The sequence below is a fragment of the Scylla paramamosain genome, chromosome 5 (assembly GCF_035594125.1).
Source record: "Scylla paramamosain isolate STU-SP2022 chromosome 5, ASM3559412v1, whole genome shotgun sequence".
Lineage (NCBI taxonomy): Eukaryota > Metazoa > Arthropoda > Malacostraca > Decapoda > Portunidae > Scylla > Scylla paramamosain.
This window is the reverse complement of record NC_087155.1, coordinates 28,738,268-28,763,284: the sequence shown is the minus strand read 5'-3', so window position 1 is coordinate 28,763,284 and position 25,017 is coordinate 28,738,268. Positions and strand designations below refer to the sequence as shown.

Below are 25,017 nucleotides of genomic sequence, written 5' to 3'. Positions count from 1 at the left end.
CCTGTAATTACTTAGCACCGTCATGAGTGAATACAAATCAGTACAGAAAATTAACCAGTTTGATCTAAGTGATAATTGCGGGTGAAACAACTCACTGGGCCTCTGATTAGCGAGTGAGTACCCAGGTGCCCAGTTAGCTCCTCTGATTATGGGTTCACAATTACCAGCCACTGAGTTGAGGTTAATGGAGGCTTAATTACCTGGAGAGAGAGAGAGAGAGAGAGAGAGAGAGAGAGAGAGAGAGAGAGAGAGAGAGAGAGAGAGAGAGAGAGAGAGAGAGAGAGAAAGATTTTCCAGTAAGCCTTGTCCACAGAGAAGGTTGGACGTGAATAAAGGAAAGAAGGATGAGGGGCGGGACAGGGCGGGGCGCGTTGGGACGGGGAGAGGCAGAGGTATGGACTTAGGGGGGGAGAGGAAGGGAGCCACGTTTAGGTGGTGAAGGGGAGAAAGGGGAGAGAGGAAAAGGTGAAAAAAAAAGTAAGAAAGTAAGTAAGAAAGAACACTTATTTACCTGAGCAGTACCTTTATTTCTTGCGTTCCTTTCTTGTATCTTGGCGGATGGCGGCAAGAGGCGTGAAACAAATGAACAAAAGGAAGGGAGAGAGAGAGAGAGAGAGAGAGAGAGAGAGAGAGAGAGAGAGAGAGAGAGAGAGAGAGAGAGAGAGAGAGAGAGAGAGAGAGAGGGAAAGAAAAAATAAATGTCGTCTATTAATATTTTCGCCACCACGTATCACTTTCAGCCTTATCATCGCGTGTAATTTTTATCGTTACCTCTACACGAGTTGAATATTAAAACTTGGAAGAATAATAGACGGGATTAAACTGAAATATTGGGCGATTCGCAGGTAACTCTTCACTTTTGATTGCATCGCCCCATTGGCCCGCGCCGGGAAGTGCTCGCTCCATAAGGAAAGTTCCGCTCATGCTCCTTAGAATCTTTAGTAATGCCTAATTAGTGCTGTCAGCAACATGGGTGTCCAGCTACCAACGTAAACCGGACAGCCACTTCCACTGCTCCAGGGGCAATGTCTCCTTAGGAACTTCAGTCCTTGGTTAGGGTTTGTCCCTCGCCTCGCTGAAGTTGTTATTGGTTGGATGTTGCTAGTCTCTTGAAGAACGGCTTGTTAACTGAGGCGACCTCTGTTTGTATGACTTATGCGTGAATATCGTCTTTGCATGCCACGCCTTCTCTGTAATGGCCCGTCACTAGAAAAAAAGCTCATGTCCTTAAAATGGTAATCTTAAACAACAACAAAGCAAGGTATGTGTCTCGCGGATTCTCCTTCCTGCGTGTCTACGCAGGAGTTTTTTTTTTTTTATGTAGGAGGGACACTGGCCAAGGGCAACAAAATCCAATAAATTTTATTTATTTATTTATTTATTTTCTTATTGGATTGGATAAGGAGTGGGAGAGAGTAGCGGACGAACTTTAGGAATTGGTAACTCGTGTGGAAGAGTGGAGTAGCGGAAGATAACGACATGAAGCGCAGGTTTGGTGTGATGGATAAGGTGTGGAGACAAAACTTGGCTGTTGTTAGAAACTAAAAGTGTAAAGCGGCTGGTAGAGGAAGAGTGAAGTGAAGAGCAGGGAAGATATGGATATAAAACTAAGGTGTGGTGAAGGACTAAAGGTGTGGGAAAGCAGCTGTGGTATTGCAAGGAAGAGTGGTTATAAAACTGAGGTGTAGTAAGGGACTAAAGGTTTGAGAAAGCAGGTGTGGCATTGCAGGGGAAGATGTAGACACAAAGCTTTGGTGTGGCAACAGACTGGAGGCGTGGTGCAGGTGGTGGAGGGAGGGAGAACAAATGTGGTGTTACAGGGAAAGTGTAGAGACATATCTTCCCTTCATACAACAGGCGGGTGCGGATGGTGCATGAAGGAGGAGCAGGTGTGGCGTTGCAGGTGCGGCGGGAGATCAAGAGGCGTGGCTGAGGGCGTGGATGGTAAGATCGGAGTGGCTAGCGCGGCGTGACCAGCCCCGCTGCTACAGCCTTGCGCACTCCGAGGATTACACGTGTGCCGCCTCCAAGCTCTTGATTTATCTATGCAGCAGCGGTGATGGACGGCAGTGCGGGACCGCGGATCATGGAGCGCACCGCGGCTTGCGTGATGAACTTGCGGCGCTCACCGAGGAACATGGAAACCGGAAACTGAAATGTGTTTAGTCCTAAGTCAAGAGAAATATGTGCAGCTCCCTTTCCTTCTTTCTCCCTTCCCTCCGCCCTTCTTCCTCCATTCCCTACTCTCCCTTCGCCCTCCGGTCCCCCTTCCCTCCATCACCCTGGCCTCCTCGCCCCCTTTCTTCCCTGTCGCTCTCGTAAATCAACCTCAAGATTTACGTGGATGCTCGCCTGGGCAGTCGTCCGGTTTCTGTGGTGGAATAATGGGTGTGTATTAGAGGGACCAGAATGAAGCCACATGTCTACTAATGTTTTTCGACGCTAACGAGAAACGAGACGCCTGTTAATCCATCTCCCTCACCCCCAATTATCGCCAGTGCTCCAGAGAAATATTTGGTTATTTCTCGTGGTAGTATTTTCTCTCTGCCTTGGAACTTCACACCACCACCACCACCACTGCCACTACCACACATGTCTTCTCTCCGGCATATTATTACTTTTTTCCCATGTACACACACTCCAAGGATGTATTCCCACACAGCCGTCCCTAAAGCATCGAAGGCCGGTTCACCTCACCGCGCCACAGCCCTGCAAGTAGACAGCATCGTGACTCCCACATCGTCACAATCTTGCCGCTCTCACGGTGTCGTAACATCGTTGCTCCCACAGTATCAAGCCTCGTCTCCCCGTAGCATCGTAGCCCAGTCAGCCTAGCAGCGCCGCAGCCTCCGTGCATAAGTAACCTTCCATCACCCTCTCAACACCTCGCAGCCTCTCTTGGTATGTTGGTATGAAAATCAATCAGAGGAACACACCGCCGGCTCCCCAAGCCTGGCCGGGGTCTCCTCTGCCCATCTTCCTGGCAGGAGACGAAGGAACCATCTCCTTCCCCTTGACATTATCTGCCACGACCATCTCCCAGCCTGCCTGCCTCGCCTCGGATCCCTCCCTCCTCCTCCCCCTCCCCTGTGTCACCTTTTCTGGAAGCCAGAGTCTTCTGGCCCACACCTCAGCTCGTGGACTTACTCAGATGGTGACCGATAGCTGCTCTCTGGCTGACCTTTGCCCTGCACCTTGCATGAGTAAGGTCTGGGTAAGAAGAGGTCAGGTGCACCTGTTGCTGGTGATGTGTTGACACGATGCCAAGAAGGTCACAAGGAAGCTACGCAAACTCAACCTGTGCAAGGACCAAATTTAGTTTGTGTTTGGTTTTATTATCCTCTATTATGTGTTTATTATTTAGTATAGCGAAAATGTTTGCAGAAATAATTAGAAAATTAAAAGTAAGTATTGGAAATCCTACACTTTGCTGCACCCAAATTAAAGGTTTCACATAATAAGTCATCTACTTTACAAGAAAAAGCAAAAAATTCGATGATTTTTAAGTGACTAGAATCCTCTAAATTTGCTGGTTTATTGGTTTAATTAACTTGTTAAACTGGTTAAATTGATGACTATCTTTCAGTTATATTCGTCTGCTGTAAATGAAAGACTCGCATCACTCACTGGAATGCTGGGTTTGCAAGATGACCTGGCGAGGCGTTGAGGCGCAGGGGTGCAGGAAGGAGACTCCTGTGAACCCTCAGCGCCATCAAGTGAACGCTAAACGCAACCATCCACGCGGCACTGCTGTACCTGCTGTGTCCCGAGCATTGACTTTAAACCTCTGAACGCTGCATCACCATCACGTTTGTTTGAAGCGGATAAGAAAGACTCAGATAACCTGAGCGTCACCTGCAGCGGGAAGCTTTGAGAAGGATAGGAAAGTAAAAGAAACGAGAGCGAGGGATGAAGGACGGCTGCATGCAATACCCCAAGCCCTCCTCTGCCTTGTTCTATCAGCAGGAGCAACAATCATGAAAGCAGCGCGGGGCGGCTGACATGCAGAAGCTTCAAGACCTGAAAAAAATATGTATATATATATTTATGCATCATGCAAGTGAAAGCGAAACACTGACGAAGTGCTCGAGTTGTCTCGCCAAATCAATTTCATCCAATTATTTTTACCCTTCCTCATCAGAGAGAGAGAGAGAGAGAGAGAGAAGAGAGAGAGAGAGAGAGAGAGAGAGAGAGAGAGAGAGAGATTTGTTCCCTCTCTACCTGGTCATTTCTTTTTGTTTCATGTTTATTTTTTCTGTTTCTTTTTGCTTCCTGTATTTATCATTATGTGCAGATTTCTACTTTGCCTCTCTCTCTCTCTCTCTCTCTCTCTCTCTCTCTCTCTCTCTCTCTCTCTCTCTCTCTCTCTCTCTCTCTCTCTCTCTCTCTCTCTCTCTCTCTCTCTCTCTCTCTCTCTCTCTCTCTCTCTCTCTCTCTCTCTCTCTCTCTCTCTCTCTCTCTCTCTCTCTCTCTCTCTCTCTCTCTCTCTCTCTCTCTCTCTCTCTCTCTCTCTCTCTCTCTCTCTCTCTCTCTCTCTCTCTCTCTCTCTCTCTCTCTCTCTCTCTCTCTCTCTCTCTCTCTCTCTCTCTCTCTCTCTCTCTCTCTCTCTCTCTCTCTCTCTCTCTCTCTCTCTCACACACACACACACACACACACTCTTTCACCTGCAAATGATGATGACTTCCTAACGAGATCTTGGCACGCACCTGCAATCGTTTCTGTGGACCATTTGCACGCCGCTCACTTTACACACCTGAGAGAGAGGGAGAGGGAGAGGGAGAGGGAGAGGGAATCAGCTCCTGTTTTCCCGCATTAAGTATGAAGAACAAACCTGGTGATTATATGATATCAGATTGTCTTATCTTTCATCTCTCTCTCTCTCTCTCTCTCTCTCTCTCTCTCTCTCTCTCTCTCTCTCTCTCTCTCTCTCTCTCTCTCTCTCTCTCTCTCTCTCTCTCTCTCTCTCTCTCAGCAGGTGGTTATATGATGAGATTCTTGTTGTTGTGTTTATTTTATTGCCCTCTCTCTCTTTCTTTCTCTTTTTATCTTTTCTTTTCTTGGTACTGAGACTTCTCGTGTTTTATTCCTTCTTTTTTTTATCTTGTCTTGTCTTTGCATCTGATGTCGCTTTTTTTCGTTCTGTGTTTCTCTTCTTTCTTCTTGTCTATCAGCTTTCGTCTTAGCGGAGATGAGAACGTCTGATAATGACCGTCTCTCTCTCTCTCTCTCTCTCTCTCTCTCTCTCTCTCTCTCTCTCTCTCTCTCTCTCTCTCTCTCTCTCTCTCTCTCTCTCCAGGCTATCTATTTTTAGTACTCACTTTATTTGTCACACATTCCTTGCCATCTGACAAACTTTATGGGACGTACTAAATTAATTTGTTGTGATATTGCTTTGATATTCTTTGCGGTGGAGCTTGTGTGTGCGCAGTTATTTATTTAGTTATTTGTTTTATTTATACGGGCATCTATTCCCCCCTCTCTTTTGTTTGCTTTCGTTCTGCATCTCTCTCTCTCTCCCTCTCTCTCTCTCTCTCTCTCTTCCCTCGGTGTTGCTTGGGATCGCTCGGTCTGTCTGGTGCTGTTGGGTTGTAGTTCGTGGTTTTATAGTTCCCGGTGACTGTTGTGGGCTCGTTGACCTTAATTCCTGTCCCGCGGGTGATGCCGGCATGTTCTTCTGTTGTCTCGGTCTTCTTGAGATTTTTTTTTTTTTTTTTGTCTTTATCTTGAGACTTGTTTTTGTTTCCTGTCGTCTTTCATCTCTTAGTGACGGCCTTGTGATGTTGGTTTCTTTTTCCTTGCCTTTCTTCTCTTCTTCATTCCTTCCTTCCTTCTTTTTTTCCTGCTTTCTTTCACTTTCTTTTTCTTACTTTTTTTTCCCCATTCCATTCTTTCTTTTTTCTTCTTTACTTTGTTTTTTTTTCCATTTTTTTTTCTCTTCTCTATCAATCTTTCTTCCTTTCCATCTTTCCTATTTTTTTTGTGTTTTTTTCTTTTTTTCCTATTTGTCTTTCTTTCTTTTTCTTTCTTTCCTCCTTCCCTATCGTGTGTGTGTGTGTGTGTGTGTGTGTGTGTGTGTGTGTGTGTGTGTGTGTGTGCGTGTGCGTGCGTGCGTGTGGGGCTCCTCAGTGTGGTGGCTTCCATGTACCCTTTGTTTTATGCATTAATTTCTAAGAGAGGAAGGAGTTTCTAGCTGAAAAATCATTCATATAGTTGCGCATTTTGCTTGTCATTGCTTTGCCTTTCTCGTGAGTCTCGTGTGTGTGTGTGTGTGTGTGTGTGTGTGTGTGTGTGTGTGTGTTGCTTTCGTTGCGGTGCGCTTTATAAGAACATAAGAACATAAGAACATAAGAAATAAGGGAAGCTGCAAGAAGCGACCAGGCTTACACGTGGCAGTCCCTGTATGAAACACTCCTACCTATTTCCACCTATCATCCCCATCCATAAACTTGTCTAATCTTCTCTTAAAGCTCTCTAGTGTCCTAGCACTAACTACATGATTACTGAGTCCGTTCCACTCATCTACCACTCTATTCGAGAACCAATTTTTTCCTATCTCCTTCCTAAACCTAAATTTTTCAAGCTTGAACCCGTTATTTCTTGTTCTACCCTGGTTGCTGATCCTAAGAATTTTGCTTACATCTCCCTTGTTATAACCCTTATACCACTTAAAGACCTCTATCAGGTCCCCTCTTAACCTACGTCTCTCTAGAGAATGTAAATTTAACCGCTTCAACCTCGCTTCGTAAGGAATACTCCTCATCCCCTGTATCCTTTTAGTCATTCTCCTCTGTACTGATTCTAATAGACCTATATCTTTCCTGTAATGTGGGGACCAGAACTGCACAGCGTAGTCTAGATGAGGTCTGACCAGCGCCAAGTATAACTTTAATATTACCTCCGGCCTTCTACTTTTAACACTCCTAAAAATGAATCCTAGTACCCTATTTGCCTTGTTTCTGGCTTCTATGCATTGTTTCCCTAGACGGAGTTCAGAGCTAACTATAACTCCTAAATCTTTCTCGTACCCTGTACCTACCAGAGTTTGGGTGTTTAATGTGTACCTATTGTGTGGGTTTCCTCTACGAGTACCTACGCTAAGCACTTTGCATTTATTGATATTAAATTGCATTTGCCATCTATCCGTCCATTCATTCATTCTATCTAAGTCTGTCTGCAAGGCGATGGCATCCGCTTCTGACCTAATTAATCTACCTATCTTTGTGTCATCCGCAAATTTACTAACATCGCTATTAATTCCACTATCCAAGTCATTGATATATATTAGAAATAATAATGGCCCTAATACTGATCCCTGTGGCACCCCACTAATGACATGACCCCACTCGGATTTCGAGCCGTTTATTAGCACTGTCTGTCGCCTGTTACCAAGCCATGTTATATAAAAGTTATATAATCTCTTATTTTTTTTTTTTTATTCTCTCTCTCTCTCTCTCTCTCTCTCTCTCTCTCTCTCTCTCTCTCTCTCTCTCTCTCTCTCTCTCTCTCTCTCTCTCTCTCTCTCGTGCTTAAGCTCCTACTAAGAAGACAAGCTATAGTGCGTCGCCCTCATTCCTGCCATGACTTGTGTTGCGTTGTGTTGCAGCTATTACTAGTATCATTATTATTATTGTTGTTGTTGTTTTTGTTGTTGTCGCCGTCGTCGTTTATGTGTAAATTTTAAAACTCAAAAGGAGAAACTATGAGTCTTTTCTTTTTTTTTTTATTTTCTAGTTTTATTCTTTTTATTCTCAACTTCTTTTCTTCACTCACTGTTACTTGTCTGTGGTGGAGCTTTCCCATACGAGCTGTGTGCTTCGTGGCGACAGCTTGTTCTCCCTTGTATCTTGTTTTCCTCGTGTTCTCTCCGCGATGCTATCATTTTCTCTCCTCAGCTGGTTGTTTTCATATATTTCCGTCTCTTAAATCTGGCACGTGTCTTTTCTTTATGTTATTTCTTCCTTGGTGTTGAAGTTCTCTTCTGAAATGGAACGATGAATGTGTGTGTAATTTGTTTTTAGTTTGATTATTTTATACTTTTTCATTATCAGTTTAAGAGGCTAATTTCATGACGTTTTAATATCCGTAAGTGCTGATTCTAATCGGGGAATGTGTGTAAGAGCGAGAGGAGAGAGAGAGAGAGAGAGAGAGAGAGAGAGAGAAGAGAGAGAGAGAGAGAGATGAACGAACGAAGAGATGGACGGACGGACTGAAATTGTACGGACAGACAGACCTTGTAAAGATTGCCAGAGACAGAGTGGCCGTTCCTGAGGAGACAGATTATTCAGAGGAGAAACAGGATGACGGCGTGTCGGTGTGGACGTGCACGGAAAAATGGGGACGACAAAAACTAGTCCGCCAATTCCAAAGGTGAGACCAGTGACACCTAATCGTCCAAGAAACCGAACCAGAACACTTGTCGATCATTCATCGTTGTCTTGTACCAATCATCCGATGACCCTGATTTGAAACATGATGACGCGGCGCTGTCCATCACCACGACCCGCGGGCTGTATAGACTTCGCCCAGAGACTAGTGGCGAAGCGCGAGCAGGCATCCGGTGTATCAGGCCCAAGGAACATCGGGTTTGTGAATCCCTTACAGTGCTCCACTTCCCCCGGGGTGCACTGGGGTGTGTCGAGCCGTAATGAGGGCCAAGCCGCTATCCATGTCGACATGCCGCCCCGGGACAGATTTATGCAACCCCCCTACACGCTGACCGGTTGGCTGGCTGGCGGTGACGGCGGTACTACTTGCTAACACGGACTCTCGGTGCGTGGTTAGCGGAGAATAGTTTTTGATTGACATCTAGCTGAGCGGATGAGTTTCGGCGATGTAATGAGGAAGATGACAAGAAGAAAGAACAGTTGAGCATGGCGTGCAGGTGTGTGGTGGTGGATGGTGGTGGGTGAGCAGTGGTGAGGTGTGTGACTGCGGTGAAGGTGAAGGAAGGGTTCAGAGTGATTTCAGCTGCCGTTGTGAGAGTCTCGTCTTATTTGAGTCCTTATCAGAAACGCAGCCGCGGCCACCACACCTGGTCGTTAGCCTACACGCAACCTCTCCTCACCTTCATCCTCTTATAGATGGGCGAACGATATAAACACGAATTTATTGGGGAAGAGTTTTATGTCGTCGTCGTCTCGCTTGCCCTGGTAGCGGCGGCTTGTGTGCTGGGCTGGCTGTGTCGTATCCCTCGCTTCCTTCGACCTTCCTGCCTCCATCACTCCACCGCAAGGTCATCCTGCACTAGAGCTACCTGCCGCCAGCCCCAAGCCCGCGAGAGGCTTGAGATGACGTGCCAGCGGCCCATCGATAAGGCGGATCTGTGTGCCTTGTTCGTCATGGTATACCTCAGCGTGAAATCTCGCGGCCCCCACCTAAGCATTAGCCGGTGGTCGGATGCTGCAAAGCATATCATCCAAATATTCCCTCTACATTACACAGTCATTTATTTCTCCCCTTAGTTGTATATATTACTAAGTTCACTTCCAGACGTACCCTGCGGGAAGAAGCGTGAAAAGGTGACTCCCATCAGGCGTGCACACAGGACGCATCAGCACCCACTCACACCTGACATACTCTTGTGCCCAATTGTTGAACTGTTAAGTCACCTCGTCTGATCTATTTTTAATTTACAGATATCAAACAGAAATCAATCAAATGGATAAAAAATTTCTTAACTCAATTTCGTGCAGAGCGTTTGTCAGCTACAGGAACGATGCGCCAGTGTTCCCAAGTTTCTTCTGCTAAAACGCAGCACGATGCTCAGGCTGACGGACGGGTCATGCACCAGCCGGAGGAAAAAAAAAAAAAAAACTTGTTCCGACGATCGCGTTCCCGACCCGCGTCTTGAGGAGGGCCAAGATCGAGGCTGACCGGATCAGGCTTGACCTCACCACTCGACCCGGTAGAGGAGTGTACCCGTCCACACCCCTCAGTGTGAGGTCACGTCCCTCCCGCAGACTCACCAGTGTGTACAGAAGGAAGTGATGCGCCGCGTCCCGCTGCTCGCGTGCTGCCATCCTCCTCACCCAGCTGGCATGCCTTTATTATCAGCCCTGCCCCTAGTGACCCGTGCGGTTGATTGGTCTGACAGCCATCATCATTTCTATAATCTGAGAACATACACACTGATCACTTCTCGTAAGGACGGCGTGGTGTTGCTCGTGTATATGGCTGACAGACTGACCAGCCGAGCGTAGAGCGGGAGCCGCCTGTTTTTGCCACATGAAAGCCGAATACTTGGAGAAGACAGTACATGCCTCGGCTGTTTGCCTGCAAATCTGATGAATTATTCCACGAAAAACTAGTTTCTGTAATTCAGAGTTCGTTAGTACTGGAGTGATTTTAATGAACTACTGAGGTTAACGAATGCAAGGCTGGGTTTTTGCGTACGAGAAATGCCAAATTTTAAAGTTGCCTTACGGTTGACAAGAAAATGTGTGTGTGTGTGTGTGTGTGTGTGTGTGTGTGTGTGTGTGTGTGTGTGTGTGTGTGTGTGTGTGTGTGCTGCTCGTGTGTTCTTATTTATATGGATAGATGAGTTTTTTGGGTAAGTGGACGAACGAGTGGAGCAAGGAACGTGGATAACAAGAACCACATTGGTCTTGGCTCTTGCCGCCTCATGACCATATCCTCGCCAGCAGGGGCCGGGGCAGGGTCGGCGCGGCGGCCTGGTCATTACCTCCTTGGAACACTGCGCCACACTCCAAATTCGGCCGACGACTTTCACTGCCAAAATTTCCTTTTGGAGGATCACTTGTGGAGGAATTCCCCTCCTCCCCTCCTCCTCACCTCCTCACCTCCCCGCGCCGGCCAGCAGCAGCCGAGCCAGTTTTTGTAGCTACTTGTCACCGTGGACGCACTCAGCCTCTCGCCGCTATCCCTCAAGACACCTGGAGCTTCTGTCACCATACACAATCCGTCTTCGCTTCCTGGACTCCGCCAAATGGTGTGTTTTAAGTCCACGGTTGTATTAAAGTACAGCAGGCCTCTCGGCTGCGCCGCCTTGTATGCCAGTCGCTGTTTGTTTGTGTCAGGTGGAAAGGCTGAGTATATGATAGATAAAAAATAATAATGTGTATATCTCTCTCCTGGAAAATGCAGCCGTAACAGATACTGTGGATAAAGGGATGTAAATTTTAACGAGCTTTGTGTGTGTGTGTGTGTTTGTGTGTGTGTGTGTGTTTGTGTGTGTGTGTGTGTGTGTGTGTGTGTGTGTGTGTGTTTGCAAATGAAGACAAATGTAGCGAGGGTGCTGTAGCGGGCTGTCCTGCTCGCGTGCCGCAAGACCGTCACTCAGGAATGCTATCGCTCACCGGCATCTCTGGTGCTGTGTGCTGCGAGACAGGCATACGAAATACAACATAAAACACTTCCACCCAGCACACAACGCCTGGATAAATTTCACCTCACCTGGATACATTACAGCACTTGCTACACCTGACAGCGAGCAGCCACACCCTGCAGCACGTTGCTACACCCGGTACTCCACCTTGCACCACGCTGCTTCTATGCGCCTAGTAATGTGCTACTTTTGTTTTTCTCTTAGCGTCCAATGTATCTTACCTTACCTCTAAGTCATCCTTCCTGACCTCTGCTCCCTACATCATCCCAAGACGACTTCAACACTTCATTGTACCCTACACAGAATCTCGCCCTTGCCTTTACACCGCCCATAGTCTCACCCTTGTCTCTACACCATCCACAGTCTCACCCATGCATCTGCACCGTCCATAGTCTCGCCACAGACGCGCATCAGCACAGGGCTACTTCTAACATCTTGCAATTGCTGATTCCTTGTCACGTGGCGTAGGGCGGTGTTACTACACGCTTAGCACTCAGCCTCAAGCGTCACACCTCGCAGCACACTTCAGGCAGCGCACTGCGCCTCACCACGTGAAGCTTTTACTCTGGAAAAAGAAAAAAAGAAAAAAGAAAACAGCTGCTATGAATAATTCAGACAACTTTTTCCTCTCTCTCTCTCTCTCTCTCTCTCTCTCTCTCTCTCTCTCCTCTCTCTCTCTCTCTCTCTCTCTCTCTCTCTCTCTCTCTCTCTCTCTCTCTCTCTTTCTCTTCATCCCTTCATCCTCAATGTGGCTACCAGTTATTCGGTCGCGCTGCTAGGCCGGACGAGCGTTGAGGGGAGGCAGGGTGGAAGATACCAGTGATTTGGGGTCTTAAAAACCAGTGACGGAAAGGGATTTATATTATTGTAGGAGGCAGCGTTATCTTATCCGCGGTGCATGCGGGACTGGTGCTCAGGACGCACAACTCAGCGGGGCTTCAATCGCCGTCTCCCGAACACTGTGATTCCAAGCCTGTAAAATGAAAAGTATTCCTGATATCCGCGTAATGCCCGGGTTGTCCATCGAACTAAATCATCCCCGGTATGAATTAAGGAAATCCTAGTCGGGAGTTCAACCCATATTCCGTATTTATGTGTGTATTAAGGCGGGAATATCTCTCCCCTTTATCGCGAACCCACCAACTTGAGGCTACCGATACTCTGGTCTGCTGCAGGTGTCCCGCGCCGCCTCGAGGGAGGACCAGTGGGAGTCCGTCTAGCGAGGGACTTACTGAATGTTAAGTTTTTTTGGTTCGTGTTGATTTCAGTCTGCAGGTTGTGGCGACGTGTGTTTGTGTTTGCGTAAGGAAGAGTTTACTACTGGTTAGGAGTGGTAATGCCAGAAATGGGAAATGAAAATTATATACTGATAGATTTCATTAAAAGAACTGGCAATCTCCTTTTTTTCACACTGCCATAATTTTTACTCTGCAGGTTGTGGAGACTCACTTTTTTTTTGTTTGTTTGCGTAAAGAAGAATTTAGTACTGAGCATGACTGAAACAGGGATCTTCGTAAAAACACCGAAAAAGCAGGAAATAAAACGATAAATTGCATAGAAAATTACAGTACCATTATTTTCATCGATACATTAGTGAAAACTCGTAGGATACACTGAACAACCTAACAAATCCGTTTTTCTCACTGCAAGAAGACTGAAAACCACCAGCAAGTTATTAAGACACAAGGAAAAAAGTAAGGTGTGACGGAGTGTGCGGCAGGTGCGGGGAGACGCCGAGATGCAAGGATATGTTATGTGGGGACGGGAGTTTATGGCATGTGTGGCGGGGACAAAAGAGAGAGAGAGAGAGAGAGAGAGAGAGAGAGAGAGAGAGAGAGAGAGAGAGAGAGAGAGAGAGAGAGAGAGAGAGAGAGAGAGAGAGAGAGAGAGAGAGAGAGAGAGAGAGAGAGAGAGAGAGAGAGAGAGAGAGAGAGAGAGAGAGAGGTGAAAGGAAATAAAAAAAGAGAAAACACTAAAGAGAATGAGAGAATAATGAAACAAGAAATATGACGAGATAGGAAATAAGAGAAAAAAAATAAGACGAAAATAAAGTAGATGAGAGAGGAGAAGATCGAGAAAAGATCACACGAAAGAGGAGACCGAGAGAAAACTAGAAAAAGAAACAAGGTTATACAGAGACGCGAGGAGGAGGGACGGGACAGCAAAAGGTGAGGCGGGAGGAGAGGCAAGAGAACACCTTTATCCTCCTTATGAGTGACACACGCAGCCACATCTTCCCGGCAGGTGTGTAAGTAAACCCTTGCTTCGTCCACGTCGGCAAGAGGACACATTACTGGGATAGTGCTCAAAGTAGAGGGTGCGAGAAAAGGTGGAAAAATGAAGGTAAAATTAGATAGAGATTCACGTGCATTTGCAAGAGAGAGAGAGAGAGAGAGAGAGAGAGAGAGAGAGAGAGAGAGAGAGAGAGAGAGAGAGAGGATTTGCTGAGACATGCCTTGTGATGATAACTCCGTCGAGATTTTAGCCATGAAGGGATAAGCAGACGAGGCCCATTAGCTAAGGGCAGAGTGTGCAGCGCAGGGCAGGGCAGATGTGTAGTGAGGGGAAGGCATGCAGGTGTGTGATGTAAGGAGGGAGGAATGCACCTGTGTGATGGAGGGATGGAGGTAAGAGTGCAGATGTGTGATGGAGGAAAGAAAACAGGTGTGTCGAGAAGTCAGATTAGAAGGAAATGCATGCAGGTGTGCGAAGAAGGAAAGGTTAAGTTTGTTTGCAGGTGTGTGGCAGAGAGAGAGAGAGAGAGAGAGAGAGAGAGAGAGAGAGAGAGAGAGAGAGAGAGAGAGAGAGGAGAGAATGTAGGTGTGGAGGAGAAACAGGTGTGGCATTATATACAGGTAAAGATACACTACTACAACACCACAGGGTCAGGTTACTATCCCTTTCCCTCCCTGTCCTTTACATTTCCTACCTCCTCCCTTGCTTCTGCTGCTCTCCTTTCCTCCTCCCCTTCCTTTCCTTTCCCCTCTTCCCATCCTTCTTTCCCGACCTGTCCCTCCGCGCCTCACTTCATCCCCTCCCTCTCTTTCTTTCTCTCTCACTCCCGCAAGATTGATACAAGATACTCTATCAGATACACATTGAGGGTGCCCGCCGACCCCGCTGGCTGGGAAAAGTCGCCCTCTTTGCTGGATTATTCGTTTGTGTGCTTTCTGGTTTTGCATAATATTCCGGCACAAGGATCCGACGGGAATTATTATAAATGCTAATCTCGTGGTCCGGAACAAGTTCAATATTCATGAAGAGCCTCACTTAAGATGGCGGCGATAAACGTAGAGCAGCGTGAGCCCCTTGCGTCGTACTTTCAGCCCATATTTGACGCAGATTTACGTCCATAGGAGACTGTGTGCTAAACGAAATTTTCCTGACAAATTTCTGTATTATTCAAGGCCCTGTCATAAAGGTTTACTCTAGAAACGCGTAATGCGCCGCGATGGACGCAGGCTTAGCAATGCAAATAGTGTATAACCAGTATACGAGTAAGATAAGACCTGTGTGAGTCAGCTTTTATCCCTGGCTTTAAAACTCTACCCTCCTCCCCCTCTTCCCCCGTCTCTCCCCCTCCTCCCTCTACTACCAGTCACCCCCCACTCCCACACCCGAGCCTAGCCATCCCTTGCACCCCTCACCCCTACCACCACCCACAGCCTCACCCCCCCACCCCTACCTGCACCTCTTCGCCAAGATCGCAGTACCACGCTAAGTCTCAGTAACAAAGGAATACAAGGGGTGAAGAGAGAGAGAGAGAGAGAGAGAGAGAGAGAGAGAGAGAGAGAGAGAAGCACTGAAAGGCGTTCCCAGCCAGACACCTGTAGTACTCCCCCCTTAAGAGTATGAAAATAAAACAAACTAACAGGTTCCCGAGTCGCTGTAAACACAAATACGAGTATGAGCCGCGTCTATTGCTGGAGAAACCCAATAACCCACCCAGTGTTTGATATAACGCGTAATGCTGAGCGACACTTCATCGGAACATAATAACTATACTTGACTATCTCTGCCACTCGTCTGAATTTGAATTACTATTATTGTTTCCTAGTCATTCAGTATCATTGCCATTTCCATTTCATAATTTCCGGCTCTTATTTTTTTTCTTTTTTCCTGTCTTTCTTTTTTTTCCCCTACCTACCCCTGCGGTTCACCAAGTAGTGCATTGTAAAACAGAGCAAGCCTTTCGTCAGACCCACTTTAACTAAGGTCAGGTGGGGTCAGAGGAGCGAGGCGAGGAAGCGAGACGTATGTACTGGATGTGGGCGAGGCGAGACGAGATGGGGTGGGGCAGGATAGGTTGAGCTTGGGTGGAATGGATTGGGGTAAGATGAGTTGGGTTGGAGTAATATAGGCTGCGATGGGATGGGATGGGATGGGCTGGGTTGTTTGGAGTCAGGATTAGCTAGGGTGAGTAGAATAGAGGTTGGGGTGAGGAGGGACACGTTGGGTTGGACTCGGATGGGATGGGTTGAGATGGATCACGAGTGGTTTGGCGGGATGAGATGTGATATAGGCTGTGGGAGAGATGGGTTAGATAGGTTCAGAGATAGATTAGGGCAGGATAAGCTGGGTTGGGATAGGGCAGAATGGGTTGGTTAGGAACAGGATGGATTGGGATGGGATGAACCAGACAAGGCAAAACCATAATCTAGTACTGCATGTTATTTCCGTGTCGAGCAAAATGTCTTGAGAAAAAAACACCCCTATCGCAGGCCTCTTCCGAAATAGTTATCCTGTATCTTTTATTTTCTTTCTTCAGGTATAAGTAAACTGTTATAGTTATCATGGCCCAAGCATCCTCAACCCTTTCTCAAGTTCTAAATAGTTGAGACATCGAGCGTGTTTGAACCCCTAAGCCTCGAAGACTAATTCCAGTACCTAGTTTAGTGAGCGTAACTGGCGCTTTGATGGTCTGGGAAGAAGCGACATGACTGATCAGTGACAGATAAGTTGCTCATAAAAAGATACCAAGTTGTTTAGAGACAAGGCTTATAAAGATCAGCAGTAAGCCGAAGTTTTTACGATTCACTGCAGTTAACATCTATAAGTATGTTGTTGTCTAAAACCCACATAAAAAAATAAACAAATAAAAATAAATAAATAAAAACTAAATAAGGTGTAAAGGGCGATAGTGGAATGAAGGCCTAATTTGAGGAACCACAGCTGTGAAAGAAGAGAAGGAAGTTAAACCTGCCACACTGGAAGGGAGGAAGAGAGGCGACTTGATAATGATGTTATAAATGTTTGGCAAGAGCGAAAAAAGAAAAAAAAGACAAATAGCAAGCACACACACACACACACACACACACACACACACACACAAAGCAAGTTGTGTAAGTGATAATGAAACAAACAACGGAAGTGTACAAATATGGGAAACAAGCCCCGAAGCATTGGCTCAGTGGCTCAGTGGCGCTGCTATTGCTGTGGTGTAGTGCCTCGGGGCGGGAGGGCAGCTGCCTGCGTGTCTGTCCTCCCTGTGTGGCAGCCTGCACTCTCGGGAACACCAGACGAAAAATACAAACAACATTTTCTCACTTGGGTGCCAGCCATTCCTTTCTTGCAGTATCCTTAAGCATTCAGTAAGTAGTCCAATCTTTTACTTATTGATATTCGCCTGCCACTCTACCAGCTTCATATATCTAATGGTCGAATCAGTGAACGAGTTAGTGGATGTTTAAGAGTGTTCAGCGAGTTAATTCCATTTTTTTTTTTTTTTACGATCTTGTGTTAAATTTCTGAAGTTATTTTCTAATAAAAATGTTTACTGTAAATACTTTTAGCAGTACGTACTTACTTCATGTCTCCGAGTAATGCAGCAACACTGTTAAGGACGAGGGAAGTGTATCAATGAGGCGATGAACCTCCTCGCTCATCAGAGAAGCTCTTTTTTTTTTCCCGATCGTCTTGTCCCCCTCCCCCATTCCTCCACCACAGCTATCACCACCACCACCGCCACCACCACTACCAACGCCACCACACTGCTGTCACCTCGGTACATAGTTAGTGTGCAAGCTTGCATTCGATTTTCTGTGTTTATTTTGACCAAAGTTGTGTAATTACTAGTTATAACAAGGCAATATTGATATAAATACAAGAGCAGTCTCTCATCCCAGGCCGATGACAGACTCGCTGGCTTGGTGCAAGTGATTCCTGTGATTACTTACATCGTCATGCATCAGGAGCAGCGCCTTGCAGATTAAAATTATTTTATTAAGAAAGTGGTAACGTGCTTTTAATTCTTAATGCAGAGAGATTTTTTCGTTCTTGCTCTGCTAAGTGTCGAGAATCTTGCAATTATTGTCATCTCCAGCCGGTGGTTTAGATGTTGATCTCATTCAGTAGACAAAGATGATGAAACATAATATTGAAGTAAAGAATCTGCAGATGACTGGATGAAGCCTTTGTATTTAAGTGTCATCGCCTAGAGATAACTTTTTAATAACTTGTTCTTGGGCCTTGGTTATATATATATATATATATTTTTTTTTTTTTCTTTTAGCTTGTTTTCACTTTAATCATGAATACTCTTCTGAAACTCATGATTACAATTTATAAGATCATGCATGCAAACCAGTAAGGAATAAGCAGTATAAGGAGGAGGAAAGCTGTCGTTAGCGGACAAGTGGGGTTCATTCAAAGCTTCAGTGAGTCGCTTCGCTCGGTTTGAATCTTTAGCCTCGCCTTGCCGCTCAGAGAGGCCCACCACGCTGCTGGAGATGGAGGTACGTTCAGTTATATTTTCCTTATTTTTTTTTCGATTTGGTTTGAAACGAAAATATAATTGTATTCACCTCATCATTAGTTACTGAAGTTATGATTCTGAAGTATTTTGTGTATATTCTTTGTTTTATGTAATGAAAACTGTTGTTGCGAGGCGCGGCACGCTGCTGGAGGAGGTGGAAGTACGTTATCTTTTCCTGTTTTTTTTCTTCTGTGTTGGTTTGAAACGAAAATATAAAGCTATATTGGACTCATCATTATTTATCGAAAATTATCTTTCGAAACTATTGTTACGATGGGCTTGTGTACCGGTCAGCTGTACGTGGAGACGTGAGACGTGAGACTGTCGCTACCTAGCAATCCGTCCAAGTGACAACAGTTGTGTGTAAATGAGATAAATTCCGTGTTCATGTATTAAAACTACAAATGCATGACTCTGCTGCAGTTTCTGTTCGCGGTGACTTGGGTGAGGGTGTAATTATTATGTTCGGTGACAAGTATTGCAGCTCAGGTGCGCGAGGTGATCAGTTATTATCCCTACGAAAGCGGAAATAGAATGTGGTGATGATGGAAGGAGGAGCCGGGACATGAAAGACTTCGGAAATTAAGAAACCTAAGTAGTAATGGTAATTCAGATGTTGGTAGTGGTGATAAAAGTAATGGCCGTGATGGTAGCAGTGATGGTGGTGGTGGTGGTAGTGGCAGCGACGACAGCAGCAGCATCAATTACTTTTATATTTTCTACTATGAACGCTTGTATATTTCTACTAGCGCCAAATCATAAAGGATAACAACTAAGTCGTGAAAGCACGTAAAGAAAATTCAATCAAGATAAACCACAAGTGACGGTAAATTGAGCAGAAAATCGATGTATCTAATCTCGAGATGAAAGATTACGAAAATTAAGCGATGTACAGGGAACGCTGACAGCATAACGAAGACGAAAAGTGGGAAATAATAGTGTGCTACAAGCGACGAAGAATGCTTGCTGCCGAGGGGAAAAAATATTTTAGTAATAGAGTAAATTAGTTGATTATAGTAAGCGCAGTCTACCAATAAATAATAGTGATGGTGAAGGAAGAGGAGGAAATTCTAACTTAATGTCATCATATCAATAAAAATCATCTGTTGTAACATTTTAGGCATTGTATTTACTCACAAGCGCCCTCTTACTCGCTCTTTCCTTGCTTTAAGTCATCATCATATTCCCTTGAGTTTCACATAATAATAATGCTGCTGAGAACAAAGACTTGCGTCCGCCACAAAACGAGATTTGGGGACTTGAGCACGTAAGTAGGTCCGTCTCGGTTTATGGGAGGGGCTGGCCAAGGCTGCCTGCCGCCTACCGCCCACCTCAAAAAAAAAAAAGTCCTCCCTCTTTGCAGTTTTCACAGGATTCTTTTCTCTTGGGGTTTTTATGTAAATCCTTCCAGTATACGGGCATCTAGCGTTCATTCATCGAGATTATTGTGATAATTCACTCAGACAAGACGTTATTCACTGCTCGTTCGCTCCGCCCAAGAGGCGCCGCGTCCCGTCGCTCACACCGCCAGCGCGTCACGCCGCCTTACCTCCCCGGGGCGACCTGTACATCCAACTGTGTTTATATGTATTTTTTCCCACTCGACATACTCGCAGAACCTGTTTATGGGTTACCGGGAGGACCTCTGTGTGCCCTCCGCCGCGCCAGCCCCGCCGCGGCCCATGGAGGCCTCAGAGGGCGCTGGTCAGCGGGCCGGAGTGGCAGGTGGCAGCTTCCTTTGTTGTGTCTGTCAGCAGGAGACATGCAGGACGAGATGAACGACACAGGAAACGTGAAGAAAGATGGCGGCAGATAAAGAAACTAACAGTTGGATGCGGGGGTGCGGAGAGATAAAACAAATAAATTAATAAATACAGGTAAAGACAAAAAAAAAAAAAGGAAGTGACGAGAGGTAAAAGAAAAATGGAGGAGATAAAATTCAACACGTATTCTTGCTGACTCCACACCACTTTGACACACGCACTGAGGAACGACCTGAAAACACGAAGCTTTGTTTTTTGTTTGCTTCCTCAGCGTGGGCGCCGCATACAAATGTGTTACCTCTCGCTTGCTTGGTTTCTTGGCCCTTGAGGATTTCACACCTCGGGTTCGCTGCGCACTGCAACGGAAGCTTCACTCGTCCGTATAAGGCCCCGCACCGAGAATAAACTGATGATGCACATGTCAATTTTCACCAAGACCAAGTGTAGCAACCTGTGCCCTGACTGCCGGCTGAATCAAGAGCCCGAAGGTGATACAAGCGCGTAATAGACCGAGGGTGAGAATCATTCCCGGATTATTTACACACGTATGGACCTCGCTGGAAAAAAGTGTATATTTCCCGAATGCGAGGAAATAGATTCTGCACGCACCGCACGCAATGGCAGTCATTAGCGGGAACATATGTTAAAAGTCAATAAAGGAGCGGACGGAGAACTACCTACACCCGCCACACTCCCTGATACACCCTCGCGGCCACCAAGTGTGTCGGTAATGGCAGCTCCCCCACCCCGCTACACCCCGCCAGCATCCCAACACAACCCGCACCCGTGTATCCTTGGAACGCAGGGCAGCAAGGGAACACAGGGCAGTTTCATTACTCACGGTGGTTTCATGCGTGCGGCGGCAGGGGCGGCCGGAGTTGGTGCGAGGCTCGGCAAGCGTTCATAAGCACGTATTGCCCTGTTATGCCGGGGGACCAGCTCGGAGGGGGCTAATAAAGCGGAGAAAAACAGCCTCCGTCGCATCCTTGATTGCTGGTTGCGGGGTGTTTAAGGAGGGTGTTCGATTGGTGTACTTTGGAGCGAACATCTACCACCTTCTTTCTTTGGTTTGCAGTCCCCGGTCAATTATTGCTTTCAAATGCCCGGTGTCGCCTCGGTCGATTCGTAACATTCACGCTAATTTACGACGCTTAATCAGCCTTTCGCCCTGTCTTTGTTGACTCGTCCGATGAGGTCTGGTGTGAAGAGGCGGCTCTCGTGGGGTTATTTCCGCGTATCTGAAGTAATTTGATTTCTCTCTCTCTCTCTCTCTCTCTCTCTCTCTCTCTCTCTCTCTCTCTCTCTCTCTCTCTCTCTCTCTCTCTCTCTCTCTCTCTCTCTCTCTCTCTCTCTCTCTCTCTCTCTCTCTCTCTCATCCCCTGGCAGTGTTATCGTGCGGCGACGGTTTCTGCTTTAACACGTTTTTTATGCTTTTTATAGACCAATTTGATAAAATGGAATATACATTTTTTGCCTCAGATTATAACGCTGTGAATACGCATTATCCTGCCACTTTGATTTACTTGGTGCCTATCCGAATGACTGGGTATGTTATTATTAGTATTGAGAAAGTAATTTGAGGGGAGCGGATAATCTTATATCAACTTTAATTTTCCACTACTTGTTTTGAGTTGACGCCAATGTTTGTGTTCTCTGGGGCGCATGATTTTGCCCTTTATTTATTTATTTATTTTTTCTCCCCTCCACTCTATTTCTCCTCTCTTGCTACACCGCTGCATGGGAACGTTTACTCTTCTCTTTCCAAACACCGCGGTACATTTTATGCGTGCAGGACTAATCCGACGCCTCTGTAACCCGGACGCGCCTAGTTTTATTCGTGTTTTTATACAGCATAGTGACTCCATAAATTTCCTTGTGCCGCATCTTAATTTTGCGTCGCGGGTGTGTGTAGGTGTAGGTGTGTATGCGGGTGTGGCTTAAAGCAGAGTTGGAAAGGTGAAGCGAGCACGGCATGGGTTGGGCTTTGAGGGGCCAGGCAGCAATGTGCACGGGGTGGACGGCTGTGGGATGGCTGGCTGGCTGTTATTCGCCAAGTTTGGACACCTGAATGGGCGTGGCGTTGTGGGCGTCTTTGCTTAGTTCATTATACACTTGGTAACACTTCCGCTACACTCCTGCTGCTGCTGCTCTTCCTCTTCCTCTTCTGTTGTTGCTGTTCCTCGTCCATCTCTTTCTTGTCCTTTACGTTCACTACTACTACTGCTACTGCTACTACTACTACTACTACTACTACTGCTGCTGCTACTGCTACTGCTGCTGCTGCTGCTGCTGCTACTACTGCTACTGCTGCTGCTGCTGCTGCTGCTGCTGCTGCTGCTGCTGCTACTACTACTACTACTACTACTACTACTACTACTACTACTACTACTACTACTACTACTACTACTACTACTACTGCAACTACAACTATTGTTATTGCATCTACTATTATTGCAACTACTATTATTGCAATTATTATTGCTATTGGAACTACTGCTACTACTGCTATTGCAAACGATAGTAATAATAATAATAATAATAATAATAATAATAATAATAATAATAATAATAATAATAATAATAATAAATACATACATACAGACAGACAAACGTGTGTGTTTGTTGCCCACCTCTTCCTGTTTTCATCCTCTTTCTTCATTTTCCTCCTCCTCCTCCTCCTCCTCCTCCTCCTCTGCCACCTCTTCCATCATCTCGTATTCATATTTCAGCCCAGCACTGTCCTCCTTCAGTCTCTTCGCCTTTATTATTTTTTCTTCCTTCTCCTTTCCTTCCGTCTGATTTAAGACTTCGCCAATTAGGAACCAAGAACCAAATACTTTACGACTCAATTCTTTCATTCATCTCTCTCTCTCTCTCTCTCTCTCTCTCTCTCTCTCTCTCTCTCTCTCTCTCTCTCTCTCTCTCTCTCTCTCTCCCCGACTCTGCACACTTGTCCTTATCTCTTATCGCCATCGCTATCTGCAGAAAACACAAGACACAGCTTCGCCACGTGTTGGAAAGGGTTGGCTGGGAAGCACTCAGGGAGAACAGGCTCCGCGCTCCGTACCTTCTTCAAATAGTGAGATTCTTAGTGTGTGGGTGTTGTATGTGATTTTTTTCTCTCTCTCTCTCTCTCTCTCTCTCTCTCTCTCTCTCTCTCTCTCTCTCTCTCTCTCTCTCTCTCTCTCTCTCTCTCTCTCTCATTGGTGGATTTCGTGTCGCAAAGATGTTAGAAACAAGAATGGGAGAGAAAAAGAAAAGTTGGTGTGAGGATGAGTTTGGTAATAGGAGAAATAGTAATCTGGTGAAGAGGAGATAAGTTTAGTGAAATTTCAAGACGGGATGCACACAAAGACTGAAATTGAGGAAACTGCATTGTCGCCAACAGGAAATGCGTGATTGTAATTCATGTAGTAGCCAGTTTATTATTATTATTATTATTACTATTATTACTATTATTATTATTGGTGCTGTGCCTCACCTTTTGTGCTACTCCCCCTCAGTTCTTGTCTCACCTTCCCCAGCCATTGTCCTTTTCATCCCTCCTCGCCTACCACTCAACCCTCCCGCACGGTCCCTACTTTCAGGCAGCGCGGGTCACGGCTGGGGTGCAAACTTATCTAATTTACAGCCAAGTGTTTCTCATACCCCGAGTGGTGCTGGCGAGGCGGACACTGTACCGGAACTTTTATTATAATTTTACTATGGTTTATCCGTTTATTAAATCAGTTTATTACTACATTGTCCACATTCTTGTCTACGTATGGTAGGAAGTCAGTATGGTTGGACTTGTGGGTTGTTGTTTGTTTCGGTCGTCCTGGTCACTGTGCGCTGTGGTGATGCTGCAGGCTTTGTATCTCCTCGTCCCCTTTGTGTGTGCTCAGACGGAAATTCCTCCTGTCTTGTTTCACGGCCGCGCTCGGAGAGGACATGAGGAGGGCTGGGTGGTTGCTGGTTACTGACTGGCATCGCTCCAGCCCCCAAAGCACAATACCAAAGGAGTAAAACTTTCAGATAAACATTTAGAATCTCCGGTACGAGTCAGTCCCTCTCTCCCTCTCTCCCTGCCTCCTGCCGCCCCGTTCCCCTCCCCCTACTTTCCGGCTACAACCCAACCTCCAGCTTCTCCGTCCCCATTATTCCTTAGCCCTTAGCCACCCCCCACCCCCTCTATTCCACTCCATTTTCCCCAGTTTCTTATCGTACCTCTCCTCCTCAGCGCCTTCCCAGTCCTCCTCCTCCTCCTCCCCAACCCTTTTTGTCATCTCTTCCATCCCCACGAAGCTAACATTCCCTCCTTCTTTCTCGCACTCACTGCCTCCCCCTCCCTCTTGCCTAGTCAACGCTATTGTTATTGAAATTTTAACCCTATGATATGATATTGTTGTGGAAGTAAAACAACATTCAATCAATCGATCTTTCTCTCTCCACTCTGTTCACATCTTGTCTCAACTCCCCAGGTCATCTTCCTTGCCCTCTTTCACTCCCCCAAGCCTCCACCTGCTACTCCACTCATGATCCCCTTCTCCCTTGCTTCCCTGTGCAGCATTCTGGCAGATGGACATTTAGAGGTTGATTTTATGTATAATATTTACTCTGGCACTGTATTGCTTCGAGTCTTATGAGATCCAGGCCCACCGGCTCGGCATCATCACCATTAGCCCAGTCAAAGCTCAAATATTTATGACTTTTTTTTTTTCCTTGGGATTGATCGAGTTGAATATTCGCTTAATCACCGGCCCATCCTGAACACCTGCTAATTGACAGGTAGCGGGTGAGGCGGGGAGAGGAAAGGAGGCGACCTGCTGCATGGAGACCGCGCCATCTAAAATCAGGCAGGCAAGTAGGTAGGGAGGCAGGCAGGCAGGCTGAAGGGTATGGCAGGCAAAGCAGTAAGCCATGTAGTAAAACAATATGCATAAGTGAAGGAGTATAAAAGTTGGAAGATTTTAAAAGATTGGCTCAAGTAAAGGAGTAGATCGATGTGCCTGCAGGGGGAGATAGAAAGATTAGATGCGTACCCTTGAGGGGAGAGGAGTTGAGGCGCATTAATAGGTGAGGCGAGACTGAAAACTTTGTGGTGTGGCTGTGATGCAGATAGAGTAAGGCGGGGATCGCGGTGGACAGTTAACAAATTTTGGCTCAAAGATGGATTG

At 46.2% G+C, this 25,017-nt stretch overlaps 1 long non-coding RNA gene across 3 annotated transcripts in view; it reads left to right on the top strand.

Moving 5' to 3' along the window:
- LOC135100803 (uncharacterized) overlaps positions 1-25,017 on the top strand; it is a 119,895-nt gene that overhangs the window by 62,982 nt on the left and 31,896 nt on the right. The window contains exon 1 of one of the 3 annotated variants that reach the window (XR_010268921.1): positions 18,027-18,078. The exons of the other annotated variants lie outside the window; for them this stretch is intronic. This is a non-coding gene — a long non-coding RNA (uncharacterized LOC135100803). Of the gene's footprint in view, positions 1-18,026; positions 18,079-25,017 lie in introns of those variants that run through there. 3 annotated transcript variants of the gene reach the window in all.